The sequence below is a fragment of the Aegilops tauschii genome, chromosome 5 (genome assembly GCF_002575655.3).
Source record: "Aegilops tauschii subsp. strangulata cultivar AL8/78 chromosome 5, Aet v6.0, whole genome shotgun sequence".
NCBI classification, from domain to species: domain Eukaryota; kingdom Viridiplantae; phylum Streptophyta; class Magnoliopsida; order Poales; family Poaceae; genus Aegilops; species Aegilops tauschii.
In genome coordinates, this window is record NC_053039.3 from 382,631,828 (window position 1) to 382,656,936 (window position 25,109).

Below are 25,109 nucleotides of genomic sequence, written 5' to 3' on the forward strand. Positions count from 1 at the left end.
CGCGTAAACCCAGGGCGGCATCTTGGGGACGGGTCCCCAGTGGCCTGCCGGGTGTGCTTGCCGCCGGGCGAACCACCTTACCGCCCTTAGCGCGGCCGCCCGAACTGTCGAGTTTGACTCGAGTCAGAGTCGGGAGCGTTGCCAAGTGCGGAAGGCTACCCCGCCACTCTCGACGCGGCCGCTTTGAGCTGTTGAGCGGACTCGAAACAGAACAAGGGTGTTGCCAATTGCGGGAGGGCCCCTTTGCGTGCAGGTTTCTCATACATAGGCAAGATCTCCGAGGACGATAACCTTATATATAAAAGGAAATAACTCAAAGCTCTGAATGACTTAGCTTCTCTGTTGCCGCACTGGCGTCCTTCACGTTCGCAGGCGGCGCCCCTTTCTCCTTGCCGTCTCCTTCTTGGGAGCTATAGCAACGAAGAACTGCTAGGCTAGCCACTAGACTAGATTCTCACAATTGCACCCCCTACCTGGCACGCCAAAGATGTCGGTGTGGAACGACACCCATGGGATCACAAGAATCCCTACTACGGTTGCCGGGGCGCAGGGTTGCAAGAAGAGCAGGATCAGTAGTCAGCACAAGGATCGTTTACCCAGGTTCGCGCCGCGAGGATGCGTAAAACCCCTAGTCCTGCTTTGGTGGGTGTATTTCAGAGAGTTCTTGAGCTCTCGAACTAGCTGTGGTGAGCGTGTGGTTCGAAAGAGCCAAATCCTTCTCGAGTATGCCATGGGCCTCTTTTTATAGTCGAAAGGGGCTGCCATAGTGGCACCCAGGAGGTGGAAAGGCGCACAGTGCTATGAGCTTATCGCTCGTATTACAGGACAAGACATATTTAATGCGTAGCTTAGGTGTCCCCTTGCTTTATCTGGGACGGGGGCGAGGCCCGTCCCGTCTGTCGCCGCTCCTCCTTGCTTCGACACGCGCCCTGGCTAGCGACGCATGCGGCGCCACGTAGGTAGGCATGCAGCTGAGGTGGCGCGGTGGTGGAGCTTCCACGAAGATCTGCATGCCGCCACGCAGGCGTGTGCTGAGTTGGCCTGGAAGCTGCATGTTGCCACACAGGTGCCTTCCCAGCTGGTTGGGCTGGCAGCTGCATGCGAACGGCGGTGGTGACTTGGTTGGTGCGGGCCTGGCTGTGGCCCCGCTGGTGCCCTCGATGAGGGCCTTGCTGGGTGGCTCGGCAAGGGTCTCGCCATGGCGCGCTGTCCTCCCCGCCAAGGATCTTGCCGGGGGTCTTGTGGCTCTCCTCGGCAAGGATCTTGTCAAGGATCGTTGTGTTCTAATCCTCATCTTATCTTGAGTGTTCCTTGTCTTCACAAAGATCTGCATGCCACCATGGAGGTGCCTCCCGAGCCCTGGCCCAACGTGACGTTGGAGACCGTGGGCTCAAGGGTGGCTCGCTCTGTTGGTGTGGGGCGAGCTGCCCCGGCAAGGGTCTTGCCGGGGCTGCTGAGGCTGCCCCGAACCTGCTTCGTCCCTCTGCTCTTTGTGGTCTTGGCCTTGGCGTTGCTCTGGTTATCTTGGGCTTCGGTCTACCTTGGTTCACCTCCCCTGTTCTGCTTGGTGTGACCGTGGGCGCGGCTCCGACTGCCCGTGCACAGGTAAAGGGGTACAAAAGTGCACCCCTCCTTTTGTACACCGACAGAAAGATTCAAGACAAAAGTTTAATATTGACATAAAAATAATAATACTTCAAGCATACTAACTAAGCAATTATATCTTCTCAAAATAACATGGCGAAAGAAAGTTATCCCTACAAAATCATATAGTCTGGCTATGCTCTATCTTCACCACACAAAGTATTTAAATCATGCACAACCCCGATGACAAGCCAAGCAATTGTTTCATACTTTTGGTGTTCTCAAACTTTTTCAATCTTCATGCAATACATGAGCGTGAGCCGTGGAATAGAATGGTGGTTGTGGAGAAGACAAAAAAGGAGAAGATAGTCTCACATCAACTAGGCATATCAACAGACTATGGAGATGCCCATTAATAGATATCAATGTGAGTGAGTAGGGATTGCCATGTAACGGATGCACTAGGGCTATAAGTATATGAAAGCTCAACAAAAGAAACTAAGTGGGTGTGCATCCAACTCGCTTGCTCACGAAGACCTAGGGCATTTTGTGGAAGCCCATCATTGGAATATACAAGCCAAGTTCTATAATGAAAAATTCCCACTAGTATATGAAAGTGATATCATAAGAGACTCTCTATCATGAAGATCATGGTGCTTCTTTGAAGCACAAGTGTGGTAAAAGGATAGTAACATTGTCCCTCCTCTCTTTTTCTCTCATTTTTTTATTTGGGCCTTTTCTCTTCTTTTTTTATGGCCTCTTTTTTTCTCTCTCTTTATTTTCGTCCGGAGTCTCATCCCGACTTGTGGGGGAATCATAGTCTCCATCATCCTTTCCTCACTTGGGACAATGCTCTAAAAAAATGATGATCATCACACTTTTATTTACTTACAACTCAATACTTAGAACAAAATATGACTCTATGTGAATGCCTCCGGCAGTGTACCGGGATATGCAATCAATCAAGAGTGACATGTTTGAAAGAATTATGAATGGTTGCTTTGCCACAAATACGATGTCAACTACATTATCATGTGAAGCAATATGACAATGATGGAGCGTGTCATAATAAACGGAACGGTGGTAAGTTGCATGGCAATATATCTCGGAATGGCTATGGAAATGCCATGATGGTAGGTATGGTGGCTGTTTTGAGGAAGGTACATGGTGGGTGTATGATACCGGCGAAATGTGCACCGTATTAGAGAGGCTAGCAATGGTGGAAGGAAGAAAGTGCGTATAATCCATGGACTCAACATTAGTCATAAATAACTAATATATTTATTGCAAAAATCTACAAGTTATCAAAGCAAATTATTACGCGCATGCTCCTAGGGGGATAGATTGGTAGGAAGCATCGCTCGTCCCCGACCGCTACTCATAAGGAAGACAATCAATAAATAAATCATGCTCCGACTTCATCACATAACGGTTCACCATACGTGCATGCTACGGGAATCACAAACTTTAACACAAGTATTCCTCAAATCCACAACTACTCAACTAGCATGACTCTAATATCACCATCTTTATATCTCAAAACAATTATCAAGCATCAAACTTCTCATAGTATTCAACACACTCATAAGATAATTTTTACTAATCTTGTATGCCTATTACTTTAGGACTAATTTATCAATTTAAGCAAATTACCATGCTGTTTTGTGGGACTCTCAAAATAATATAAGTGAAGCATGAGAGAACAATAGTTTCTATAAAACAAATCCACCACCATGCTCTAAAAGATATAAGTGAAGCACTAGAGCAAAAACTATAGCAGCTCAAAAGATATAGGTGAAGCACATAGAGTATTCTAATAAATTCCGAATCATGTGTCTCTCTCTCAAAAGGTGTGTACAGCAAGGATGATTGTGGCAAACTAAAAAATAAAGACTCAAATAGTACAAGATGCTCCAAGCAAAACACATATCATGTGGTGAATAAAAATATAGCTCCAAGTAAAGTTACTGATGGAAGTAGACGAAAGAGGGGATGCCTTCCGGGGCATCCCCAAGCTTTGGCTTTTTGGTGTCCTTAGATTATCTTGGTGTGCCATGGGCATCCCCAAGCTTAGGCTCTTTCCACTCCTTGTTCCATAATCCATCAAATCTTTTACCCAAAACATGAAAACTTCACAACACAAAACTTGGCAGAAAATCTCATGAGCTCCATTAGCGAAAGAAAACAAAACACCACTTCAAGGTACTGTAGTGAACTCATTCTTTATTTATATTGGTGTTAAACCTACTGTATTCCAACTTCTCTATGGTTCATAAACTCCGATAGTAGCCATAGATTCATCAAAATAAGCAAACAACACACGAAAAACAGAATCTGTAAAAACAGAACAGTCTGTAGTAATCTGTATCAAACGCAAACTTCTGGAACCCCAAAAATTCTAAAATAAATTTCTGGACGTGAGGAATTTATCTATTAATCATATGAAACAATAATCAACTAAATATCACTCTCCATTCAAAAGTTGTAGCTAACCTCGTGAGCACTAAAGTTTCTGTTTTTTACAGCAAGATCAAAAAGACTTCACCCAAGTCTTCCCAAAGGTTCTACTTGGCACAAACACTAATTAAAACACAAAAACACATCTAACCAGAAGTTAGATGGATTATTTATTCCTAAACAGAACCAAAAATCAATAAAAAATAAAATTGGGTTGCCTCCCAACAAGCGCTATCGTTTAATGCCCCTAGCTAGGCATAAATAATTTCGATGATGCTCAGATGAAAGACAAGAATTGAAGCACAAAGAGAGCATCAAAGAACACGTGATAGACATATCTAAGTCTAACATACTTCCTATGCATAGGCATTTTATAAGCAAACAAATTATCACATCAAGCAAAAATTAGCATATGCAAGGAAGAAGGAAGAGACGATAGCAATCTCAACATGACGAGAGGTAATTTAGTAACATGAAAATTTCTATAATCATATTTTCCTCTCTCATAATAATTACATGTGGGATCATAAGCAAATTCAAAAAAATAGCTATCACATAAAATATTCTCAACACGATCCACATGCATGCAAAGTTGACACTCTTCCAAGATAGTGGGATTAACATTAACTAAAGTCATGACCACTCCAAACCCACTTTTATCAAAAATTTCATAAGATTGAATATTCTCCAAATATGTGGGATCTAAAGTTGACACTCTTCCAAACCCACTTTCAATATTATTTCAAACTCTATTATCAATCTCATATTCATCATGGGGCTTAAATAAATTTTCAAGATTATAAGAAAAATCACCCCAATCATGATCATTGCAACAAGTAGTAGACATAGCAAAACATGCGTCCCCAAGCTTGAGGTTTTGCATATCATTAACACAATTGAAATCAAGAGAATTTATAATAAGATTATTGCAATCATGCTTTTCATCGAAGGAACTATCAAGTATGGGTGCAATAGCAACGATCTCATGTTTAACATAAGGAACTATAGCAAATTCGTCTTCATAAATATTGGCATCATGGCCACAAGAATAGCAAGCATCAGGTTCATCAAGGGATATTTCACTCAAATCATCGGAATCATAATTATCTATAGATTCATGCATATCATTATTTTCTTCCAAAGCAACGGTCATTCTCTCAATATATTCCTTAACATAGGCATTATGAGCATAGTTTTCATAGCAATATTTAAGTATGTCGGAATTTTCAGATTTGTAGAGAGTAATATCATATTTTTCAATCAAAGAAGCGACTTCATGAGCACCCTTAAAAATGACAAATTCTTCAATTTGTTTGATAACATAGTAACTATAAACACCCTTTCCATAAGAAGATAAGATTTCATTATCATTAAACTCACATAGGTAGGGAAGGAGTTTTTTAGGGTTCTTAGAGCAACAAGTAAAATCATAAATTTCACAAAGATTCAAAGCATAGCATAGCAAACTGTTTATTTGATACCATAAGAGCTTACCCTTTTCAGACAAACGATGACGCACAAAATGAGCATGCTCATCTAAAGATTTCCCATCAACTAGACTAGTTGGGGTTTCAGCACGAGCGCATAAGGATCGAAGATGTAAGTGCATCTAGTGCCCCTTAGTGATTTTGGTGTATTGAAGACTTATAGGTTAAGGGACTAATGCGTTTGTCAGTGTACACAGATCTATAAGCCTATGAGGAGTTTGATAATTACAAAGAAAGTCGGCCCCTAAAAATGAAGTTCTTCGACTGAAGACTTTGGATTTCTGAAGACTTTCTGAAGACTTTGAAGGTGAAGAAATTGGTGTGACCTTGAAGACTTGGTATTCATTTGAGGAATATGAAGCGTGAAGACTTTTGTTTTAGTAGTTTCATTTTCTCTTTATTGAGTCATAGGAAACACCGTATTGTTAAAGGGGGTCGAGGAAATACTAAGGAAAAATTTCCATGTGATGCTCAACTCAAAATCCTACACCTACCAATCCCTTCGAGTGAAGCCATTGGAAATCTCATACGGTTCAGTCATATTCTTCAATGACAGAGATGAAGTTCTTCTGGTCTCTGAGGAATTTGTTCTGACTGAGGAGTTAGGAATTCGCCAGTGCGGATTGCCTACACAGTGAGGAACATGATAGCCCTGAGGAATTTGAACCTCAAATTTCCGACCGTTGATGTGCTATGCGCCAGTTGTCCCAAAATATCTACCCACCTAACGGTCATATCATTGAAGGGCATTTATGTCTTATCATGCGGGCTGCTCCCTAGGCTATAAATAGCCGCCCCCTACAACCACTAGCTGGTTGGCTGCTCCAAGAGAAACTAACACTTGTCATTTGAGAGCATCCCATCCTCCGAGGACTTTGAGCGAAAATCATCAACTGAGGAAAAACCCCAAACCCAAACACCTACAAACCCAAAGTGATTGAGCATCACTGAAGAGATTGATCCTGCGTGGATCCGATGCTTGTTACCTTTGAAGACTGTGCTTCTTCCAGATGGTTGGGCGTCATGGTCTAGAGCATCCAAGAGGAAATTGTGGATCGCCGAGTGACCGAGTTTGTGAAGGTTCGGAAGTCACCTGAAGACTTACCATGAGTGATTGGACGAGGTCTGTGTGACCTTAGTTCAAGGAGAATACGGTGAGGACCGTGTGTCCGGGACTGGGTGTCCTCGGGTTTAAATACCTAGCCGCTCCAACCAGACGTACAACTGAGACAACAGTTGGAACTGGTCTACCAAATCATTGTCTTCACCAAGCCAACTGGTTCTATTTCCTCAACTCTTTCATTTCCTCATTCCTGTGTTGTGCAATTGTTCATATCTGTGTTTGAAGACTTTGACTAAAGACTTTCTCAATTTCCTCAGTTCAATTTCCTCAGTCTGTTTGTCTTCATCCTGTGTTATCATGTGTTTACGCTTTCTGTACTCTGTGCTTGTTTTCATTTCATCATGATGACTATGCTTGTGTTCTGCTATGCATACTTTTGAGTACTTATTCCGCTGCAAGTAGTTCTTCGTTAAGGAATTTCCTCACCCACAAATTCCTCAGTGAAGAATTTATAAAAATCGCCTATTCACCCCCCCTCTAGTCGATATAACGCACTTTCAATTGGTATCAGAGCAAGGTACTCCCTTGTTCTGTGTGATTTTGGTTTAACCGCCTGGAGTTTAGTTATGTCGACCGCAGGTATGAAGAAAGTGACATGCCCCATCTTTGACGGTCACGAGTATCCCAAGTGGAAGGCCATGATGAAGAAGCGCATCATGGCAATGAACAGCGAACTGTGGATCGTCACTGAGATTGGTCTTACCGATCTGTGCAAGATGGCGGAGGCTGATGACATTCGCAAGTACACTCTTCTCAACTTCACGGCGAAGGACGTCATCTGCTCATGTCTGTCTCAAAATCAGTTTAGGAACATTATGCATCTCGATCAAGCGAAGCTTATCTGGGACCGTCTCTCTGATGTCTATGAAGGTCATCAAACCCGTCATGATCCTTGGTTTGAGGACTTCAAGGAATCTCTCAAATCAATGACATTCGAACCAGAATCATCGTCCTCCTCACCAAGCCTTATGGCAGATGGTGAAAAGGTAACTGAATGCTATCTGTCTGAATCCAGTGATGATGAATCTGGTGATGAATTTGGACCCAGTTATGTCAAACTTGCTACCCTTGCCGCTAAACAACAAAGAGCTTTGGAAAAGGTTCACAACATGCTTAGTAAGAGCGATGATATGTTGGGTGAAGAAATGGATCAGTTAAAAGCTTTCGCTGAAAGTCTTCAGAGACTTCATACTAAATATAACACCCTTCAAGATCAACATAACACTCTCTTATCTGATCATGAGAAGCTTTCTTATGAATTTCTTCAAAGAAAGCAAGATCTTGAGAAGCTAATAGTGAGTTATGAAGATCTTCAGAAGGCGCGATTCATTACTTGCTCAACAAATCAGCGCTGCTCAGGAAGAATTTGTTCCTCCGTGCTTGAAATGCATTGAACGTGAATCTGCTAATTCTTCACCTGAATGTTCAAATGCTTCTAATGCTACAAATTCCTCAACTGTCTCTGCTATCACTAATTCCTCATTTGAGGACATTGCTAGTATCGCTGACGATGCAGCGCAGAAGGAATTGTACATGACAGGCATGTACAAAAGCCTCAAAGGGCATCAAACTCTTTGTGATGTGCTTAAAAAGCAGATCCTCAACAGGAACCCTAGGAAAGAGGGTTTTGCCTTTGAGAGGAAACTCAATGCTGATGGTACATATTGGAAGCCTGAGCAGTACCCCAAAACCTCATGGGTTGCTGCAAAGGGAACTCCAGTTGATCCATCTAATTTATCTGGCTTTACATGTGAATCTTCTCATTCTTCTGATGAGTCATTTGACTCCAACTATAAACTGTTTAAAAATCAGAATGGTGAAGTATTTGCTAGATATGTTGGCACTAACTGCAGGAACAATTCTCCTATGAAGAAAATATGGGTTCCCAAAAGGTGCCTTGAAAACCTTTAGGTGAATGTCCTCATGACACCACCTGTGAAGAATAGGAACACCAGATCAAATTCTTCATATGGATCCAAGTCCTCACACGGACCAAATTCCTCACATGGATCAAATTCCTCAAAAGGATCAAAGTCCTCATATGAACATCATCGTGCTAACAACTCTGTTTCGCAGGGAAGAGCCAAGGGCTATGAATATGAGCATTATTCTTCTAATCATTATGTTCATAAGTCCTCGAAGAATTTCTCTGCTTATTCATATGCTTACCCTAACTCCTCTTATGTGAAACGGAATGGATTGGCTTCTATGCCACCTTTCTCGTATGGAGCTCGCAGAGTGATGAACTCTTTGCCACCCCTTCAGATGTGGGTGGTGAAGAAAAAGAACTAATCTCTTATGTAGGGTCAGGTCTCCAGACGTGCGTGAACGTCTGAAGAATTTGCTGGAGACCTCAAAAGTGCCTGAAAGGACGCAGGCTAATCATGAAGAAATGAACTTTCATTTCTCACGTCCTCATACTGCTTTAACTATTGAATTGCTTGATGAAATTGGTCTGATGAATTGTCATGTCATATTCTTCATTGATGAAGTATATGAAGTTCGTAAGCTGCACTAATTCATCTGCGGGATGATCAACCCAAAGCCACTGAGTGGGTCCTCGATAGTGGATGTACAAATCACATGACTGGTGACAAGAATCTATTGATTGATGCTCCCTTATCACCATCGCATCTGAAGCATATCATCTTCGCTGACAAAGGCAAAAGTCAGGTATTGGGTCTAAGTAAGGTTGCGATCACAAAGGATCGACACGTGGACAAAGTCATGCTTGTCGAGTCCTTAGGATACAACCTCATGTCTGTCTCAATGCTTTGTGATCTTGATATGGTAGTTGTCTTTGGCAAGTATCGTTGTGTTGTGGTTATGGAAGTTGACAATTCCAAAGTCTTCGAAGGCTTTAGGAGAGGAGACTTGTATATTGTTGATTTCTCTACAGGACCGCAACCAGCCGTGTGCCTACTTGCAAAAGCTTCAGAAGGATGGCTATGGCATCGACGACTTGGTCATGTAGGCATGAGGAATTTGCACACGCTTGTGAAGAAGAAGCATGTCATTGGCATTGAGAATGTCAAATTCCTCAAGGATCACCTATGTGGAGCTTGTGAAGCTGGAAAGATGACCAAGGCTAAGCATCCAGAGAACACTATCATGACCACTACTCGACCATTCGAATTGCTTCACATGGACCTCTTTGGTCCTAACCATTACTCAGCTGTCACTAATGCCGCATCTCTCTATGGGCTTGTTATTGTTGATGATTAGTCTCGTTACACATGGGTACACATTGTTACTTACAAACATGAAGTGCAGGAAGTCTTCAAACGATTTTCCTCGAGGGCTTCAACCAACTTTGGTGTAAAGATCAAGCACATCAGAAGAGACAATGGAACTGAGTTCAAGAACTCTGGTCTTGATGACTATCTTGATGAACTTGGTATTACTCATGAGTTATCTGCTCCTTACACTCCCCAGCAAAATGGCGTCGTGGAGCGCAAGAACAGAACTCTTGTTGAGATGGCTCGCACTATGCTTGATGAGTACAAGACGCCTCGTCACTTCTGGATTGAGGCAATTTATACTGCGTGCCACATCATCAACAGGGTATATCTTCACAAATTCTTCAAGAAGACTGCCTATGAACTCCTCACTGACAAGAAACCCAATGTGAGTTATTTCAAAGTCTTCGGTGCTAAATGTTGGATTAGAGATCCTCATCACAATGCTAAATTTGCACCGAAAGCACATGAAGGTTTTATGCTTGGTTACGGAAAGGACTCGCACACCTACAGAGTCTTCAACACCGTTCTTCACAAGGTTGTTGAAACTGTAGATGTGCGGTTCGATGAAACTAATGGCTCGCAAAGAGAGCACCTACCCTCTGTGATAGATGAACCAGCACCTGAGGAAACTATCAAGTTCAAGGCTACTGAGGATGTCATTCCTACCGAAGAATCTGCTGAAGAATTCATTCCAGAACATGAAGAACGTCGAGCTAATGCACCTGAAGAAATTGCTGAAGAAAATGCTGATCAAATTCCTCGACGACAACCTACTCATCCTCGCGTTGCAAAAGAAGTGCAAGTTGAGAAGATCATCGGTGACATTGAAGCACCAGGTCCTCTCACACGCTCAAAAGCTTCACATTTATCTAACTTTTGTGGGCACTATGCTTTTGTCTCTATCTCAGAGCCCACTAAGGTAGATGAAGCATTTCTGGAACCTGAGTGGATTCAGGCCATGCAAGAAGAATTACATTTGTTCGAGCTCGACAACGTTTGGGAACTGGTCAATCGTCCAGATCCTCGCAAACACAATATCATTGGCACAAAGTGGATCTACCGCAACAAGCAAGATGAAAATGGCCATGTGGTGAGGAATAAGGCACGGCTAGTAGCTCAAGGCTACACACAGTTTGAAGGAATTGATTTCGATGAAACTTTTGCACCTATTGCTAGACTTGAAGCTATTCGCATATTACTTGCTTATGCTAACCATCATGATATCACTTTATATCAAATGGATGTGAAAAGTGCATTCCTCAATGGTAAGCTTGAGGAAGAAGTATATGTTGCTCAACCCCCAGGTTTTGAAGTTCCCAAGCATCCTGACAAAGTCTTCAGACTAAAAAGGCCCTCTATGGCCTCAAGCAGGCCCCTCGGGCGTGGTACGATACTTTGAAGGAATTCCTCATGAAGAAAGGCTTCAAACCCGGTTCACTCGACCCTACTCTTTTCACTAAATCATATGATGATGAATTGTTTGTATGCCAAATATATGTTGATGACATCATCTTTGGCTGTACTGACCAACGTTATAGTGATGAATTTGCCTATATGATGAGTGAAGAATATCAAATGTCTATGATGGGAGAGTTGAAATTCTTCTTAGGTCTTCAAATTCGTCAACAGCACAATGGCATATTCATATCTCAGGAGAAATACCTTAAGGATGTACTGAGGAAATTCGGCATACAAGATTGCAAAGGCGTCAAAATTCCTATGCCCACAAATGGCCATCTGTGCACTGATGAAAATGGTATTGACTTCGATCAAAAGGTATACCGCTCCATGATTGGTTCTTTATTGTACTTATGTGCATCTAGGCCAGATATTATGCTTAGTGTTTGCATGTGTGCCCGATTTCAAGCTACACCGAAGGAATCACACCATAAGGCTGTGAAGCATATTCTTCGATATCTAGTTCACACACCAACACTAGGATTATGGTACCCCAAGGGCTCGGCTTTCGATCTCGTTGGATATTCTGACTCTGACTATGTTGGTGATCGTGTAGATCGCAAGTCAACATCTGGTACATGTCATTTCCTCGGACGATCTTTGGTCTGTTGGTCCTCGAAGAAACAGAATTGCGTATCACTGTCTACTGCTGAAGCTGAGTACATTACTGTTGGTTCTTGCTGTGCTCAATTGCTGTGGATGAAGCAAACTCTCAAGGACTACGGCGTCAACGTGAAGAATGTGCCTCTCTTCTGTGACAATGAGAGTGCCATCAAGATTGCTCACAACCCAGTTCAGCACTCAAAGACAAAGCACATTCAGATTCGTCATCATTTTCTTCGCGATCATGTGTTGAAGGGCGACATTTCTATTGAGCATGTGAAGACTGAAGAACAGCTAGCTGATATCTTCACAAAGCCTTTGGATGAGAAGAGATTTAGCAAGTTGCGGTGTGAGCTAAATATCTTAGAATCTTCGAATGTTCTTTGAAAAGGACACTCATCCTAACACTTATGCAAAATTGATGACTTAGATGTGCAACACATGAAGAAACGTTTTTCTTCAATCAATGAAGAATAACACTCTAAGTGTGAAGAAATTAATGAAGAATTTGATTCTCACAACCCTACGACAATTGTACGCGGTGTCTGAAATCATCATTCTTATACGGTGGGTCACGCCACCACAAAAGTTGAAAATCTTCAATTTGAGTTTTTCCTCAGTTTTGAAATTCCTCAGTTGTTCATATTCTTCAACTTTGCAAAATCTTCACTGTTTCCATCATTTCTCTTCATTGGCTATATATATATATATATATATATATATATATATATATATATATATATATATATATATGAGTTTATGTCCTCTACAGCATTCACTTATGGCTAATTCTCCAAGTTGGTTTTTCTGCTAAGTGAATGTGATCGGACCCTTCCCCCTCTATACTATACTCAACCCAATCTATTCACAAATTCTTCATGTGTGTTCTATTTGAAACTCATTCAAAATCTTCACTGCGTCCTTGTCAGCTGAAGAATTTGCGAACGGAACTTTTAACTTATCTTATCCAAATTTTCGGCTTTGCCGCTCAAACCGTTCCGCTTCCCATGATATACTTATCTATTCACCCACGATCTAACACGATCTCCACTTCTCAGTACGTGGGTGACACATGTCATGCGAATGAGAAGGGTCAGGGGCACGTTCGTCCAATTTCTTCGGGCGAACCGTTTTTCACCGTGGCTATAAATACCCCCTCTCCCCTTCCTCACTTCTTTTACTCCGCTCGACCTCTCTCCAAGCTCGAGCTTCTCAAACCCTAGCGCCGCCGCTACATCATCGTCGCCGGTGAGGAAGAGCTTCACTGCCTCGACCTCGTCGCCGCCGTACTCACGCCGGCCGCGGAAATCTTCACTCCACCGCCGCCGTAGCCATCTTCCTCCGCCAAGTTAGGGCGTGGAAGATCTGCACAGACGAGCTTCACTTCTCCACATCCCAGTTCATCGTGTTCTTCGTTCAGGGTAATTAAAAGTTACTTTTACTGCCCACTTTGATTCAAATGTTTACTACAAAATCTTCAAAGGTGTTTTTCTTCAAATCTTCACACACTAAACACCTCACATGTCATTTGCTCTTGATTCGTTTCTCTAAGCATCACTTTTCTTCAAGATTCCTCAATTGTGTGGATCTTCGATCTATACAACTCTGGAACCTAAGACAAAGAATGCTTAGTGAAATTCTTCAAGACTCATCTGGTCAAATTCCTCAAACTTGTTCTTATTGAAAAACCTTCTGAGAACGCATATGACCTCTCCAAATTCCTCGCAACTATACTCTGTTCACAGGTACTCATGTCCGCTGCTGAATCACTAGGTTCTCATCAACTTAACTCATTTGCAGCGTTCCTTGAAGAAAAGTTGCATACTTCTTCAGAGAGTTCAATTGTTCAAATTCCTCAACTAAAGAAAATGGCTAATGAAAAGAGGCCACAGAAAGGAGGAAAGAGGCCTGAGTTCAATACTGCCTTTGAAATCCCTGAGGACATTTATGCTGGGTACTGCACACCCCCTGAGGAAGATAAAAATCAGCGCAAGGTGCGCATTCAGAGGATAGAAAGGAGATGGGCAAAAGAGTGGAGGGAGTACAGGTATGTGACTCCAAAATACATGAAGAAATTCGCTGTTACTCCTCCATGCTCAAGACCTCCATTGGCACCTGGCCAAGAGGCAGATCCCACTAGCATCAAGCATTGTGAGGATTTTCCTGAAGAATGGCCCAAGCGCCAGGCCAAGTTGGCCAAACAGGCAAAAGATGCAGTGAGGAAATTCAACAAAGATTCCACTGCTGCTGCTGCTGAGGCCTCTGTAAGGCCGAAGAAATCCATGGCAAAGAAGCCTGCGCACAAGCCAAGTGCCTCTTCTTCAATGCCCTCACAGCCAATTTCCTCAGCTAAGCCCTCATGGCCAATTCTGCAAGCCGCTCCTGCTCCTCCAAAGTCCTCAGCTGCTCCGACAAAATCCTCAGCACCTGTGCATCTTGCCACGTGCCAAAGGACTACATGCATCTCCATTGCCTCAGGAGCTTCAGCTAGTTCCTCAGCTGCACCATATTCTTCAACAGGACCCTCTCTGCTGAAGACTAAGACCACTGCAGGACGAGGCTCTCGCCCAAGTCCTTAGAAGAAGCAGGTCGCCTTCCAAGTACCGTCTGAAGATGATGAAGGTGATGATGAAGAACTTGCTAAGATCATCAGAGACAGGCAAGTCAGGGCCGCTAGAGCCAAGGGCACAGAAGTGCCACTGCTTTTGGATCCAAAGCTGACCCTCGACTATACTGATCTCTGGCACAAGGACCCAAACACTCCTATGCCTGATTTCAAGTTGACACCTGGCCAAAGTCACATGCTGACCCATTTCATCAGTGAAGAAAAATGGAAATATGAGAAGGCCAGGCAACTCAAGAAAGCACAATACAGGAAGGAGAAGTTTTTGAAGAACAACGTTGTCTCTATGACAACTGATGAACTCGTAAAGCTCCAGTCTGAAATCAAAGTCCTCAGCGATGATTTCAACGCTTACTATGCTGATTGGAAAGGAGCCAAGGTCAGGTTCGTCAATTTGATGAAGACACTCACTTCAAGTGCCGCTGCCCCTGTGCATATTGAAGTCACTCCGGCTGATGCATCTGCTCAGCAAACTGAAGAACATGCCAGCACCGCTGATGACAATCAGGCTGCTGAAGATAATGTGAGTTCCAGGGCTGATGACTGCATTCCAGCCGCTGATGAAATTCCCAGGGCACCCACTTGTGGTGCGCCTGAAGAAAATGAAGAGGTCAGGGCAACTGCATCAGTTGTGCCTGAAGAAACTGCACCAAATCCCTCTGCTCCACCTGCGCCTACTCCAACTCCAATCCTTCCATCTGCATCAGATGTGAAGAAGACCAAGGCTGCAGAGCGTGCAACAGTGAAGAAAAGGAAAGCATCAGCTTCTTCAGATTCTTCTGCTCCGAAGAAAATGAAGCCTATGACCAGCTCTTTTGCAAACCCGATTGATGTTGTTCCAATCTCAACCATGCCATCAAAGGACCTTGTTCCTTTTGATGAAGAATATGTGATCCCTAGCGGATCTGATGAAGAAACTCCTTCTGCTGCTATGTCAGAGCAGATGGATGAAGAAATTGAAGTGGATGAAATCCCTTCAACCCTAGTTGTTTCCTCGCCTGTGCCTCAGTTTACTGCTGAAGAGGCCGGCGTTGAAGAAATTGAAGATGAAGATGTGGACATTGGCTGTACCACACCTGTGATGAATGATGACTTTTGGGAAAGTCAGCACCCCAATTCTCCACTCTTCACTCCACTGCAGCAAATTCCTCAGTCCCCGGTCACTACAGTTCAAATGGGATCTGATGAAGCTCATGAAGACATTCCAGCCGCTAGTGCTGAAGAAACTGAAAATGAAGAATTCAAGAACCAGGCTGCCACTGAAGAGGAACCAGAAATTCCTCAGCCTGAAGAACCTGAGATTGCGATTCCTGAGGTTGTGATGCGACTCACTGACACACCTCTGCCCAAACCAAAGGATCCATTCTCCAGGAAGCAAAAATTCAACACTGATGCCTTCTTTGGCGAGCATGTATTCTTCACTGATTACAACCCTTATGACTCTACTCGCATAAGGAAGAGGCATTTCTGGACTGCCAGCCAGGCAAATTTCTATTCCTCAGTGCTGTTTGACAAAGACAAAGTCTTCGATCATGAGCACATTCCTCACGTGGACATGGAATCTCTGCCGTGCTTCGAGCCAGTCCTCAGTGTTCTTCACGACGCTGGACTGTTAAATTTCTGCACTGACATCTGTGATTGGAATGAAGAACTTATTCTTCAATTCTATGCAACGCTACACATCACCGGAAATTCTGAAGATGTGAATTCATGGGTGCTGGACTGGATGTCTGAAAACACTCACTACAAGGCACCAGCTACTGAATTGCTTCGCGCCTTACCTCTCAGTCTGCCCCTTGAAGGTGCTTGTTGCGTCTACAATGAACCTGAGCTAACCGATCACTACATGCAAGTGCTGATGAAGCCTTTGAAGCCAGGTCAGACCTCAAGAACAAAATTCCTTGTGAAGGAATTGCTGTATGTGCCTCGGACTGTCTATCGCATTCTGACGAAGACATTGAGTCCAATCAAGGGCCACTACTCAAATGAAGAAGAAGTCGTTGGGATCATGAAGAATCTGCTTTTCAATATCATTCATGGCATTCCCATCAACTTCCATGATTTCTTCATGAGGACTCTGGCTAATGTCGCCATGTCACCATTCGAGTTGAAGCCTTATGCACCTTGGATTATGAGATTCATCAGGACAAGGTCTTCACTCAACTATAAAGCTGATACACTGAACCATTGCAGCTACTTGCCCCCAATTGAAGTCCTCAAACGGACATTTTCCTCAGTTGATGAAAAGGGCAAGGCTACTGCTGTAATTGATGAAGGCATTCATCCATTGGATGGACAATTTCGCAAGGCTGCATCCTACTCCACCAATGATGACTCTGCCGCCAACGCACCCAAGCAAAATCCTCAAGGCACAGCACCCAGGGTGATGACTGACCGTGAGCTTCTCCTCAGTCTTCACCAGAAGGTTGATCGCAATCATAAAAGGGTCAAGCATCAGTTTGATTCAATTCTTCACAACATGACTGCTACCCACAATGCAGTGAAGAAAAACCACTACTACCTTCATGAAATCCTCAACCGCACCTGGGCTGTTCTGTCTCAAGTCTATAGTGAAGAAGATCTGAAGACAATGGGTCTCAAGGACGATCTTGACTGGGCTGCACCTCCTCCGAAGAAGTACAAGAAGGTCAAGGTTCCTTCCTTGGTGGCCAGCTCCTATTCTTCATCACGTGACACTGATGAACATGAAGATTTGGACGACACTGCGGCAGGCCCTACTCCAACAACCGACCCCAACAACGCTGACGCTCCTTCATCACCTTGATATTCTTCAGGGGCGTTAGTCCTCATTTTCAACCCTTTTGGTCATTTGATGACAAAGGGGGAGAAATTTGAGTTAGTCTTCAAGCGGGTCTATCTTAAATGGGCGTTTTTTTAATTTGCAACTCTCGTTCTTTTGAAGACTTTGCTAGATCGAGTTGTAAACTTAAACTCTATGGTGACCTGATACTTTTGCTGTTTCTTCTGCATTCCTCGTTAATGTTATTGCACGCATGCTGAATTACATCAGTCACCATATTTCATCATGCAGTTCAAATTCTTCATATATTATGTCAAATGCGTGTATGAATTACAAGATATATTGGGAGATCTCCATGATTCAACTCTTCAAGTGTGCATTGCTTCAAAAGCAAATTCCTCACCATGCACATCTTCAGGGGGAGTTCTTCTATATCTTGCAATCAAATTCCTTAATATCAGTATTTACACTTCATATGTTTATCCACTGAAAACTTAACCTATATTGTCATCAATCACCAAAAAGGGGGAGATTGTAAGTGCATCTAGCGCCCCTTAGTGATTTTGGTGTATTGAAGACTTATAGGTTAAGGGACTAATGCATTTGTGAGTGTACACAGATCTATAAGTCTATGAGGAGTTTGATAATTACAGAGAAAGTCGACCCCTAAAAATGAAGTTCTTCGACTGAAGACTTTGGATTTCTGAAGACGTTGAAGGTGAAGAAATTGGTGTGACCTTGAAGACTTGGTATTAATTTGAGGAATATGAAGCGTGAAGACTTTTGTTTTAGTAGTTTCATTTTCTCTTTCTTGAGTCATAGGAAACACCATACTGTTAAAGGGGGTCGAGGAAATACTAGGGAAAAATTTCCATGTGATGCTCAACTCAAAATCCTACACCTACCAATCCCTTCGAGTGAAACCATTGGAAATCTCATACAGTTCAGTCATATTCTTCAGTGACAGAGACGAAGTTCTTCTGGTCTCTAAGGAATTTGTTCTGACTGAGGAGTTAGGAATTCGCCAGTGCGGATTGCCTACACAGTGAGGAACATGATAGCCCTGAGGAATTTGAACCTCAAATTTCCGACCGTTGCTGTGCTATGCGCCAGCTGTCACAAAATATCTACCCACCTAACGGTCATATCATTGAAGGGCATTTATGTCTTATCATGCGGGCTGCTCCCTAGGCTATAAATAGCCGCCCCCTACAACCACTAGCTGGTTGGCTGCTCCGAGAGAAACTGACACTTGTCATTTGAGAGCATCCCATCCTCCGAGGACTTTGAGCGAAAATCATCATGTGAGGAAAAACCCCAAACCCAAACACCTACAAACCCAAAGTGATTGAGCATCACTGAAGAGATTGATCCTGCGTGGATCCGACGCTTGTTACCTTTGAAGACTGTGCTTCTTCCAGACGGTTAGGCGTCATGGTCTAGAGCATCAGAGAGGAAATTGTGGATCGCCGAGTGACCGAGTTTGTGAAGGTTCGGAAGTCACCTGAAGACTTACCACGAGTGATTGGACGAGGTCTGTGTGACCTTAGTTCAAGGATAATACGGTGAGGACCGTGTGTCCGGGACTGGGTGTCCTCAGATTTAAATACCTAGCCACTCCAACCAGACGTACAACTGAGACAACAGTTGGAACTGGTCTACCAAATCATTGTCTTCACCAAGCCAACTGGTTCTATTTCCTCAACTCTTTCATTTCCTCATTCCTGTGTTGTGCAATTGTTCATATCTGTGTTTGAAGACTTTGACTGAAGACTTTCTCAATTTCCTCAGTTCAATTTCCTCAGTCTGTTTGTCTTCATCCTGTGTTATCCTGTGTTTACGCTTTCTGTACTCTGTGCTTGTCTTCATTTCATCATGATGACTATGCTTGTGTTCTGCTATGCATACTTTTGAGTGCTTATTCCACTGCAAGTAGTTCTTCGCTAAGGAATTTCCTCACCCACAAATTCCTCAGTGAAGAATTTATAAAAATCGCCTATTCACCCCCCCTCTAGTCGATATAGCGCACTTTCAGAAGATGATCCAAGTAGAACACTTTAAGTGGATCCATACCAATAGATTTTTAGCAAGCAAATAGAAGGCACATGGTAACACAAGCAAATAATAGATCTGGCGAAAAAAGGCAAACGAAAAAGAAGGCGAATAAAACGGCAAAGGTGAAGTGGGGGAGAGGAAAACGAGAGGCAAACGGCATATAATGTAATGCGAGGGATAAGGGTTTGTGATGGGTACTTGGTATGTCTTGACTTGACTTGACTTGGCGCGAATCTCCCCGGCAACGGCGCCAGAAATGGCTCGTTGTCGGGAGTCCAAATCTTGACCTTGCGTAAGCCTCCCCGGCAACGGCGCCAGAAATCCTTCTTGCTACCTCTTGAGCACTGCGTTGGTTTTCGCTTGAAGAGGAAAGGGTGATGCAGTAAAGTAGCATAAGTATTTCCCTCAGTTTTTGAGAACCAAGGTATCAATCCAGTAGGAGATCACGCACGAGTCCCTCGTACCTACACAAATAAATAAGAACCTCGCAACCAACGCGATAAAGGGGTTGTCAATCCCTCAACGGTCACTTACGAGAGTGAGATCTGATAGATATGATAAGATAATATTTTTTGTATTTTTATGATAAAGATGCCAAGTAAAATAAAAGGCAAAAGCAATAACTAAGTGTTGGAAGATTAATATGATGGAGAATAGACCCGGGGGGCATAGGTTTCACTAGTGGCTTCTCTCGAGAGCATAAGTATTACGGTGGGTGAACAAATTACTGTTGAGCAATTGATAGAATTCAGCATAGTTATGAGAATATCTAGGTATGATCATGTATATAGGCATCACGTCCGCGACAAGTAGACCGACTCCTGCCTGCATCTACTACTATTACTCCACACATCGACCGCTATCCAACATGCATCTAGATTATTAAGTTCATAAGAACAGAGTAACGCTTTAAGCAACATGACATGATGTAGTGGGATAAACTCATGCAATATGAAATAAACCCCATCTTGTTATCCTCGATGGAAACAATACAATACATGCCTTGCTGCCCCTGCTGTCACTGGGAAAGGACACCGCAAGATTGAACCCAAAGCTAAGCACTTCTCCCATTGCAAGAAAGATCAATCTAGTAGGCCAAACCAAACTGATAATTCGAAGAGACTTACAAAGCTAACCAATCATACATAAAAGAATTCAGAGATGATTCAAATATTGTTCATAGATAAACTTGATCATAAACCCACAATTCATCGGTCTCAACAAACACACCGCAAAAGAAGATTACATCGAATAGATCTCCACGAGAATCGTGGAGAACTTTGTATTGAGATCCAAAGAGAGAGAAGAAGCCATCTAGCTAATAACTATGGACCCGAAGGTCTGAGGTAAACTACTCACACATCATCGGAGAGGCTATGGTGTTGATGTAGAATCCCTCCGTGATCAATGCCCCCTCCGGCGGAGCGCCGGAAAAGGCCCCAAGATGGGATCTCACGGGTACAGAAGGTTGCGGTGGTGGAATTAGGTTGTTGGCTCCGTATCTGGTAGTTTGGGGGTACGTAGGTATATATAGGAGGAAGAAGTACATCGGTGGAGCAATGTGGGCCCCACGAGGGTGGAGGGCGCGCCCAGGGGTGATACGTCTCCAACGTATCTACAATTTTTTATTGTTCCATGCTATATTATATTCTGTTTTGGATGTTTAAAGGGCTTTATTATACACTTCTATATTATTTTTGGGACTAACCTATTAACCGGAGGCCCAACCTAAATTGCTGTTTTTTTCCCTATTTCAGAGTTTCGCAGAAAAAGAATATCAAACGGAGTCCAAACGTAATGAAACCTTCGGGAACGTGATTTTTGGAACGAACGTGATCCAGAGGACTTGGACCCTACGTCAAGAAAGCAACCAGGAGGGCACGAGGTAGGGGGCATGCCTACCACCCTAAGCGCGCCCTACACCCTCGTGGGGCCCATGTTGCTCCACCGACGTACTTCTTCCTCCTATATATACCTACGTACCCCCAAACTACCAGATACGGAGCCAAAAACCTAATTCCACCGCCGCAACCTTCTGTACCCGTGAGATCCCATCTTGGGGCCTTTTCCCGCGCTCCGCCGGAGGGGGCATTGATCACGGAGGGCTTCTACATCAACACCATAGCCTCTCCGATGATGTGTGAGTAGTTTACCTCAGACCTTCGGGTCCATAGTTATTAGCTAGATGGCTTCTTCTCTCTCTTTGGATCTCAATACAAAGTTCTCCACGATTCTCGTGGAGATCTATTCGATGTAATCTTCTTTTGCGGTGTGTTTGTGAGACCGATGAATTGTGGGTTTATGATCAAGTTTATCTATGAACAATATTTGAATCATCTCTGAATTCTTTTATGTATGATTGGTTATCTTTGCAAGTCTCTTCGAATTATCAGTTTGGTTTGGCCTACTAGATTGATCTTTCTTGCAATGGGAGAAGTGCTTAGCTTTGGGTTCAATCTTGCGGTGTCCTTTCCCAGTGACAGCAGGGGCAGCAAGGCACGTATTGTATTGTTGCCATCGAGGAGAAGAAGATGGGGTTTATTTCATATTGCATGAGTTTATTCCTCTACATCATGTCATCATACTTAAAGCATTACTCTGTTCTTATGAACTTAATACTCTAGATGCATGCTGGATAGCGGTCGATGTGTGGAGTAATAGTAGTAGATGCAGGCAGGAGTCGGTCTACTTGTCACAGACGTGATGCCTATATACATGATCATACCTAGATATTCTCATAACTATGCTCAATTCTATCAATTGCTCAACAGTAATTTGTTCACCCACCGTAATACTTATGCTCTTGAGAGAAGCCACTAGTGAAACCTATGGCCCTCGGGTCTATTTTCCATCATATTAATCTTCCAACACTTAGCTATTTTTATTGCCTTTTATTTTACTTTGCATCTCTATCATAAAAATACCAAAAATATTATCTTATCATATCTATCAGATCTCACTTTCGTAAGTGACCGTGAAGGGATTGACAACCCCTTTATTGCGTTGGTTGCGAGGTTTTTATTTGTTTGTGTAGGAGCAAGGGACTCGTGCGTGGCCTCCTACTGGATTGATACCTTGGTTCACAAAAACTGAGGGAAATACTTACGCTACTTTGCTGCATCACCCTTTCCTCTTCAAGGGAAAACCAACGCAGTGCTCAAGAGGTAGCAAGAAGGATTTCTGGCGTCGTTGCCGGGGAGTCTACGCAAAAGTCAACATACCAAGTACCCATCACAAACTCTTATCTCTCGCATTACATTATGGGACATTTACACCTGTGCGCCTAACTCGAACCCACTACTCAGATTTGCCCCTAATTTTCAGGTATGCTCAAATTTGCCCCTCCGCCGTTAGTTCATCTTATAAAAATAGCCTTTTGTGCCGTTACCGTTCGGTCAAAGGGCTTTGACCGTCTAAGGGGCGTTTATCAGACATTTTGCCCCTGCCTCCATGTGTCACTTACACGTGGGACCCACTCAGAAAAAAATAAAAAGGAAAAATTGTTTCCCCCACCCACTCTATCCCTTTCACTTACATGTGGGCCCCTCATGGCCTCTCTCTCTCACCTCCCACCTCTCTCCCTCTACCTCACAGCCTCTCTCTCTCTCAACTCTGGCGACCGCCGGCTGCTCAGAGACCGTGCGCTGCCGCCGCCAGCTCCAAGAGCGCCGCAACCCTCCCTCCATCCATCCCTCCCTCTTCCTCCCCCCCCCCCCGCGGTGTAACACCCCGGATGTAACTTTCCATATTTGTAACTCCAACTCTTGCCATTTCCGGCTATGTGTTATGATATTCCCTTCGTGGTCGGGGTTTGTCTTTCGTTTTGCATTTTGTTCATGTCATGCATTTCATATCATGTCATCATGTGCATCGCATTTGCATACGTGTTCGTCTCATGCATCCGAGCATTTTCCCCGTTGTCCGTTTTGCAATCCGGCACTCCCACCTCCTCCGGCGCACCCCTCTTGTTTCTGTTCGTGAGCGGGTGTTGGACGTTCTTAGAATGGACCGAGTCTTGTCAAATGGCCTTGGTATACCACCGGTAGACCACCGGTCAAGTTTCGTTCCATTTGGAGGTCGTTTGGTGCTCCAACGGTTAACCGGGCAAACGGAAAGTCCGTTTGTGTGTTGCGGCAAAACCCCTCTCTAAACAGCCCAAAACCCCTCTAATTCACCTCCATGCTCTCGGTCATTTGATCACGATCGTGTGGGCGAAAACCGTGCTCCATTTGGAGTCTCCTAGCTACCTTTAGCTATAAATATGTGAGACTCCCCGAAATTTCCGGATCCCCGAAACCCTAAATATCGCCCTCTCCGCGGCCGGACGCGTCCGCCGCCGCCGGACGAACCAGCGCCGCCGCCGGACGAACCAGCGCCGCCGCGCCCGGCCAATCAGGGGCTGCCACGTGGCCCCCGGCCACCGCGCACGCCGCCGGCCCGCCTGGCCCGCAGCAGGCCCCCCGAGCCCGAGGCTCCCCCGCCGCCGCGCACCTCCTTCTTCCTCCGACCGCGCCGCCTCGCGCCTCCACCGCGCCGCCGCCTCGCCGCCACCGCAGGTCGCCGCCGGACCTCGCCGGCGCCGCCTCCGCCCGCGGTCCCACCCGCCGGACCCGAGCGCCGCCGTCCCCGACCGCCGCCGCTAGGTCGCCGCCGGCCCCGTGCGCCCCCATGCCGGATCCGGCCGCCTCCCTCCTCTCCGGACCGAACCCCGGCGACCTTCCCTGTCCCTCCGGCGAACAGCTCCGGCCGTCCTCATTTTCCGCGCCCCGGATCTGGATCTGAGAGATAAAGGGTTGACCTCGTTTTTCCTCCAAGTCTTTTCTGTCACATTATCTTGCTCTGTTCATCGCATCATAACTCTCTGCATATAGCTCCGTTTCATGCGTGTAATATATCAAAATGTTCGCCTCAAGATGCTCTTCATTTTGTTCCATGGCATGATGTTCATTTGAGTCCATTTTTATGCCCAAATCTCTGGTGCAAGAGTGCTAGTTGCTGTTATCTGCTGTTACTTATCAGAACTTGAGGATTTGTTATTTTTTTTGCTGTTGATGTGTGCATCTTATAGGCATGAGCTCTACATGTGTTTTGATGTATGCCATGCCATCTTTACAGAGATTTATGCCATGTATTTTTTGTGACATCTGTGGTGACTAGCACAAGCATGCAAACTAGGCTCCGTAATGTTTCTGATTTCAGGGACTTAGTAATTTACTAAGTCTGTGACTGCTGTTATTTTATTGCTATGTATCCATGTGGTTACAGAGAGATCCATGCTCCTTTTGGAGATGTTCAGTAAGGATGTTTTGTAGATATTGTTGTAGTTGATTCATTAATGCCTTTTTTTGCAATTATGGAGTGCCCTAGTATGACTCAATCTTGCTCTACTTTTGCTATAAAATATTTCTGGCAGATTTTTAACATGATATTCAATTTTGCCAAGCTTGTTGTAGTTCTTTCATACATGCTATGTATTTTCTCTTGCCATGGATAGCTTCATAAACTTGCCATATTGCTGTAGGTATGCTTGTTTTGTCATGCATTGCTTTGTGGTGAGTGCATCAAGCTCACCAAGATGCCTTCATATTATTGTTTCTGCCATGCTCTGTTTTCTGCTAAGTCTGGAACCTGTTAACGAAACTTGCTATGTTTACATGGTTGCCATCATATCTTCTGGTCCTTTTTGTCTTAGGGTCACTAAGGGACGTTTGTCATA